This window comes from Polistes fuscatus, unplaced genomic scaffold, assembly GCF_010416935.1.
Source record: "Polistes fuscatus isolate 324 unplaced genomic scaffold, CU_Pfus_HIC Scaffold13, whole genome shotgun sequence".
Classification (NCBI taxonomy): Eukaryota; Metazoa; Arthropoda; class Insecta; order Hymenoptera; family Vespidae; genus Polistes; species Polistes fuscatus.
The window spans coordinates 2,685,160-2,692,613 of record NW_025113031.1 but is presented as its reverse complement, the minus strand read 5'-3'; the positions used below and the strand labels follow the sequence as shown (position 1 = coordinate 2,692,613).

The 7,454-nt window shown below is 26.6% G+C and overlaps 1 long non-coding RNA gene across 1 annotated transcript; it reads right to left on the bottom strand.

The window, feature by feature from the left end:
* Window positions 1-5,948: 5,948 nt before the first annotated feature.
* On the bottom strand, window positions 5,949-7,175 carry LOC122513838. The gene is made up of 2 exons (XR_006302896.1): window positions 6,898-7,175; window positions 5,949-6,155 (listed from the first exon to the last, which is right to left on the bottom strand). It is a non-coding gene; the product is annotated as an uncharacterized LOC122513838 (long non-coding RNA).
* Between the last annotated feature and the right edge of the window lie 279 nt (window positions 7,176-7,454).

The window sequence follows — 7,454 nt, the reverse complement described above, 5'->3', positions numbered from 1 at the left end:
ATATTTTATTATTCCTTTTTTGTTTGTTAAAGGTTCATCGATATTTTCAATAATATTGCTAAGGGACAATACTTAATCGCAGTTTTTTTTTCTATGCTAATAGTCATTTTAAATTTTTTATATGTGAGTAATACCTTTTATAAATAATCATAAAATTGTTAATATAACTTTAACAAATTATTTATTAGGAATTGTATATTTTATTATTATTTGGTCATTTAGATGTTTCAACTATCTCCTGTATTGCAAAATATCAGTGAAACGATTAAGTGCTGTATTTATTTGATTGGATCATTATTTACTGTATATATTGCCTTTTATATTGGACAATTGCTTATTAATCAAAGTGATGATGTTTTTAAAGAATTGTAAGGAATTGTTATATGCAATGTAAAAATGAAACGAAATGAATATAATTTAAAATATATTCTAAAAATTGTTTTTATTAACAAATAAATATTTTTCTTAATTTTTGTTTTTTTTTTCTCTTTTAGATGTTCTATTCCATATTACAATCTTTCTATAAAAACTCAAAAATTACTATTATTCGTTTTAACGAGAAGCATGAAATTGTCACAACTTTCAATAGGTGATGTATTCGTAGCAACTAACGAAGTTTTTGCCAGTGTAAGTAATTACTTTTATAAAATAATTTGTTCTAATATACGTGTAATGGTACAGTTAAATCTACTTATTTTTTTTTTTCAGTTAATACAAAAAGCGTTCTCATTTGCAACGGTTTTTTACAGTATATATTAAACCTAAACGATCCATGCAACAATGGAAATACCCGGAAATAGTATTATGCACTTGAAATACTAACTTGTGTTAAAATACGATTATTGTTTATAGTAAAGTATTTTAGCTCATATTAATTGTCATTATTTTATCTTGTTAGATTATTTTAATAATTAAATAGTTTCAAAAAGAAAGTAAACAACATTTTTCACTTCATAAATTCACCCTTTTCTTATCATTTTTAATAAAACTACTTGTGAAAAATAGCTTATTGATCATAGTAATTACATTTTTATAGAATTATGAGATTACTGAATATGTTATTCAACTAAATTCATTCATTTCAACATTACACTGTACATTTTACAGTTGTGCACTCAAAATTGTACAGTTGTGCATTCAACATTGTAACATTGCACTGAACATACTGTAATATCGATTTATCCTTTGCAATACCTATTCCCTTCTAAACATCTATATCCTACCGTAGCTAAACACTGACTGACAAGAATTACTATAAGCAGACACTACTGCGCAGGTTTGTCAAAATAATAATAATAAAAAAAAAGAAGTATATAGCACCCCTTTTTCTAATTGTTGGGAATAACCACCTGTTTTCGTACTTACATGCATTTAAAACACCTTGTAAAATGATCAATACTACAATGCTGCTAGAAAGTAAATACATGAACCCTCGATTATATCGATTTATATTGTCGATGTATTATTATCCTTACATTGTTTTTTAAACCCTTCTAATAATTATAATGAGTGGCTATTTGAATGCGCAATTGAAGGGTCGCGTTGGATTTGTTTTTTATTTTCACATAGAAAACGAACAGTTCGAAACAATGTCTCGAACAGGGCTTATCCTTTACGAGCAACATTTTCTACTCTCGAATCAGATAGTACGATTTCTAGTTGGTCTTAATTGTAATAAAAGTTTAAATAATGTAGTGATTCGCAATTTTTTTATATTGACCAATGTATTTCTATATCTTTTCCATCAGGTAACAAATTTTTAGTTTCTTAGCACTTTCCATAGTATGTATAATATTTTTGTTTGCAACATTTAGTTTTTATTTCCAGAAGTAATATTGTTTTTACGTAGAAATTAAAAACATTAAAAATAAAGAGTATTTTTATTTTTATTTTGTACATATATATATATATATACATTATTAGGTTTAAGACGTTTATATAATTCATTTCTCTGTGAACTTTTGATATTTATTACCTGTTTTTAGTTATATCAATGTTTTATAGTAACTCTGGACTCCCAATCGTCTTATAATTTGCTGCAAAACACTTTAGCTTCTTACGGTATTTCTTGCACATTCGGTGCAATTAATTTACAGCTCTCAACGGTTCGTATATTAATTATATTCCCTTTATTTAATAACAGTGAACAGAAGTTATTTATAACGATGAGTAATGGTTTTGTTTCTTAGATAAGAGATATAGTCTCGTATATAAAACATGATTACAAGAATTTACTCGACGAGAATGAATTAAAGATAACCAAAAAATATACGAAAATGACTAAAATATATATCATCATTTTTGTTAGTCTGTATACTTGCGTTTAAAATACGGATGAAAATTTTTCACGTTTCAAACGGTTTTATTTTTCAGGTTACCTACTTCTTTACGGTATTTTAATGACAATCCCAACTATTTTGAGTATTTTTCTGTATATTTACAGACCATTTGATAATGTCAATATAGCATATGTTTTTCCTGTAAACGCTAATTATTCAGGATTTTTACGTTACGGTTTGCTTTCGTGCCAAATTATAGCACTTTTTGCTATATTAATAATAGCGTGTGTGATTATTTCATTAAATTTCTTTTACATTCTACACGCGTGTACGCAATTTAATATTTTAATGTATGTCTTCCATTTAAATATTCTATATTTTTGAATCCTGGCACTTGAGTTAAAATAAATTATTATTTAGAATCCTAATCATTGTAGATTTAAAATACGTCAACCGTTTGCAAAAGAGGAATACATAGAGAAAAATTGGGATAATCAAACAAATCAGGAAGAATCAGAGTGGATAATTAACGTAATAAGAAGATATACAAGAGTCACGAAGTAGAATTTATTTAAATGCTCTTTTAATTCTTTCCTGATAATTTTGTTTTCATTAATTTTTGTTTTGTTTGTTTGTTAGGTATGTAAATTTAATTAATAAATTATCGAAAAACATTTATATAATTGGAATATTTTTATGTATGATCATGATTTTCTTTGATATTCTTTATGTAAGTAAAACGTTAAACATATGTGTTATATTTGACAAATTTAAATTACAGTCATTAACTTCTTTATACAATGCAACCTTTTTTTTTGGTATCATGACTTGTTTATTTATACTTTCGGAATTTTTTTACTTTCAAAAAATATTTTTATTATTATCATTCTAATAAATGTTTTATTTTAAGATTTTAGAGTTACCAGTAATACTGCAAAAAAATACAAGCAAAATATTAGAATTTTTTGTTTCTATTTGTGGTTCAATAATTTTTATATACATTAATTTTCACTTCGGACAAATGTTAATTGATCATAGCACAGAGGCCCATAAAGAATTGTAAGGAAGAATTTTTTTAAAAAGTTTTAATTTAGTAACAATAATATAATAACCGTGTAATAAGTAATAGATATTTTTTTATCAATATTCTTTCTATTTACCTTATCAATTTAATATTATCTTCACAGGTGTCAAGTACCAATATATATACTTTCTAAAAAGAATCAAAGGCTCCTGTTATTAGTAGCAATGAGAAGTATTAAACCGAGCGAACTTTCAATCGGTGGTTTATTTTCATCGTCTCACGAAATTTTTGCTGAGGTATGTAAAAATAAATTACTACTGATAAACAAATTTTCTTGATATGAGAAATTATTTTTCAGCTCATGAAAAAATCGTTTTCCTTTGCCATGGCGTATTATCGTTTAATACAGTCAACTTAGTAATATTAATAGATCACGAAAAATATTGTTTATCTATTAAGAAAACAATAACGTAAGAAATTATAAACTTCTTCCAACGAAAACAAAATATATAGTCACTGATATTAAGTCTGTTAAAAATCGTATATATTATTATAAGCTTATATTATGGTGAACCAAAAGTTCGTAAATCTTCAAATTAATAATTCACTTGCATATATAAAGTAATTTTATTGACTTCAAAAATTTGCACTATTTGAAACAACACAATAGACGCACGAAATTTTGATCCACCATAAAAAGTGAAAATTTCTTTTATTCCTTCTCATTATCATTTTTTCCCTTTTTCTAAAACGTATTTTTAATAAACCTTTAAGAACATGGGATATTTTTAATTCACATAGAGCACATCTCGTGTATTCTAGTACGCTTAGTTTATTCCTGTATCGATCCTATTTTTCCACCGCTAACAAGTATTTTCTAAACATCTGTACTGGACTACGGTCAAAGTGCAACTGAGAAGACCTGCTCAGAAAGGAGACGCTACTGCGCAAGTCAGTGAATGTATAAAATTAAATGTATCGCACCCCTTTTTCTAATTGTTGGGAATAAACACCTGTTTTCGTACTTACATGCATTTAAAACGCTTTGTAAAATGATCAATACTACAAAATTGCTAGAAAGTAAATAGATGAACCCTCGATTATATCGATTTATATCGTTGGTGTATTATTATCCTCACATTGTTTTTTAAACACTTCTAATAATTATAATGATCGGCTATTTGAATGCGCAATGTAAGGCACGAGTTGGGTTCATTTCTTGTACCGACGCAGGAAAAGAACAGTTCAGAACAATGTTTCAAACAGGAATTAACCTCTACGAGCAACATTTTATTCTTTCGAATAGAATAGTACGATTTCTACTAGGTCTTAATAATAACGTAAATTTGAATGGCGTAGAAATGCGCAATTTTTTAATATTTATCATCGTTTTCATATTTTATTTACATCAGGTAAAAAATTGTCAGATTCTTATTGCTTGCATTGTATGGTTTTTTGTTTTGTAAATTTATTTTTATTTTAAATAATAGTTTCACGTAGAGATCACTAGTGTATCAATAAATAGTATTTTTATTATTTTGTTCACATATATAAATATTATTAAGCTTTAGATTTTAAATAATTTATTTTACTGCAGAGTTCATATTTATTTATTTCCTGTTTTTAGTTATATCAATGTTCTCAACTAACTATGGATCCTCAATCAAAATACAGTTTGATGCAAAACATTTTAACTGCTTTCGGAGTAGCTTGCTCTTACAATTTGGTAAATTTACAGCTCTCAATAGTGCGTATTTTATTTACATTACCGGTATTTAATAAATAAAAACGGAAGTTTTTATTACGATGAGTAATGGTTTTGTTTCTCAGATAAGAGATTTGGTCTCGTATATTAAATATGATTACGAGAACTTACTCGATGAGAATGAATTAAAGATATCCGAAAAATATACGAAAATTAGTAGACTATATATCATCATTTTTATTGGTCAGTATTCTTATATGAAACACGATGTAACAAATTTGTCAAGTAAACACGGTCTTTTTTTTTCAGGCAACGTAATTTTGTACAGTTCTTCAATGTTACTCCCAACTGTTTTAAGCATTTTTCTGCATATGTATAGACCATTTGACAGTGTCAACATAGCATATGTTTATCCTGTAAACACTAATTACTCAGGATTTTTACGTTACGGTTTGCTTTTGTGACAAATAATAATAAGTTTGACTGTATTAACAATAGCATGTGTGATTTATTCAATGTATTTGGTATTCATTCTACATGCGTGTTCGCAATTTAATATTTTAATGTATGTCTTTCACTTAAATAGTCTATTTCTTTGAATCCTTGTATTTGAATAAAACTAAATAATTATTTATTATCCTAATCATAATAGATTTAAAATACGTCAACCGTTTGCAAAAGAGACATGCACAAAAAAGAACAGGGATAATCAAACAAATCAGGAAGAATCAGAGTGGATAATTAACGTAATAAAAAGATTTAAAAGAGTCACGAAGTATAATTTATTTAAATGCTCTTTTAATTCTTTCCTAACTATTTTTTTTAATTAATTTTTTTGTTTCTTTGTTTGTTAGGTATGTAAATTTAATTAATAAATTATCGAAATACATTTATATAATTGGAATATTTATTTGTGTAATCTTGATTTTCTTTGATATTCTTTATGTAAGTAAAACGTTAGACATATTTGTCACATTTGACAAATTTAAATTACAGTCATTTAATTCTTTATACAATGCAGGCTTTTCTTTTGGTATTATGACTTGTTTATTTAAACTTTTGAAATTTTTTTAATCTCGACAAATTTCATTTAAATATATCATTCGATTAAATTTTTTATTTTCAGATTTTAGAGTTACCAGTAATACTGCAAAAAAATACAAGCAAAATAATAGAATTTTTTGTTTCTATTTGTGGTTCAATAATTTTTATATACATTAATTTTCACTTCGGACAAATGCTGATTGATCATAGCAATGGGGCTTTTGAAGAATTGTAGGAAAACTTTGTTATATAAAATTTTAATTTAGAAACAAAAATAACACAAATTGACGCGGCATAAGTTTTCCAAAATAATTATCTTTTACAAACCAAAAATTTAATATCTTATTTACAGGTGTCAAGTACCGTTCTATCTACTTTCTAAGAATAATCAAAAACTTTTGCTATTGATAACAATGAGAAGTATGAAACCGTGCGAACTTTCAATCGGTGATCTATTTTCAGTATCTCACGAAATATTTGCTGGGGTATGTAAAGAATAAATTACTGCTCATTAACAAATTTATCTTAAATATGAAACTTTTTTCAGATCATACAAAAAGCATTTTCTTTCGCTATGGCGTATTATAATTTAGTACAATCCACATAGTAATTAATAATCACGAAAAATATTTTCTCTATTATTGTATAAGAAACTATTTACTTCTTCCAAAAAAAAATAAAATGTAGTCACTTGTATGAAGCCTGTAGGCAATTGTAAACATTATTAAAAGCTTATAAATTAAAATTTCTTTTAATAACTTCTCATTATGATTCCTTTCTCTTTTAAAACACATTTTTAATAAACCTACAAACACTTAGGGTATTTAATTCACAAAAAAGCACACCTTTTGTATTCTTGTACACTCAGCTTATTCCTGTATCGATCCTGTTTTTCCATCGCTTACAAGTATTTTCTAAACATCTGTACTGCACTACGGTTACAGTACAACTGAGAAGACCTGCTCTGAAAGAAGACGCTACTGCGCATGTCAGTGAATGTATGAAATTAAATGTATCGCACCCCTTTTTCTAATTGTTGGGAATAACCACCTGTTTTCGTACTTATATGCATTTAAAACGCTTTGTAAAATGATCAATACTACAATGTTGCTAGAAAGTAAATAGATGAACCCTCGATTATATCGATTTATATCGTCGGCGTAATATTATCCTTACATTGTTTTTTAAACACTTCTAATAATTTTAAGTAGCGGCTATTTGAATGCGCAATGTAAACCACGCGTTGGGTTCGTTTTTCTCTTCGACGCAGGGAACAAACAGTTCAAAACAATGTCTCGAACAGGACTGAATCATTACGAACAACATTTTCTTCTTTCTAATCGAATAGTACGATTTGTACTAGGTCTTAACAGAAACGTAAATTTGAATGACGTTTTTATAC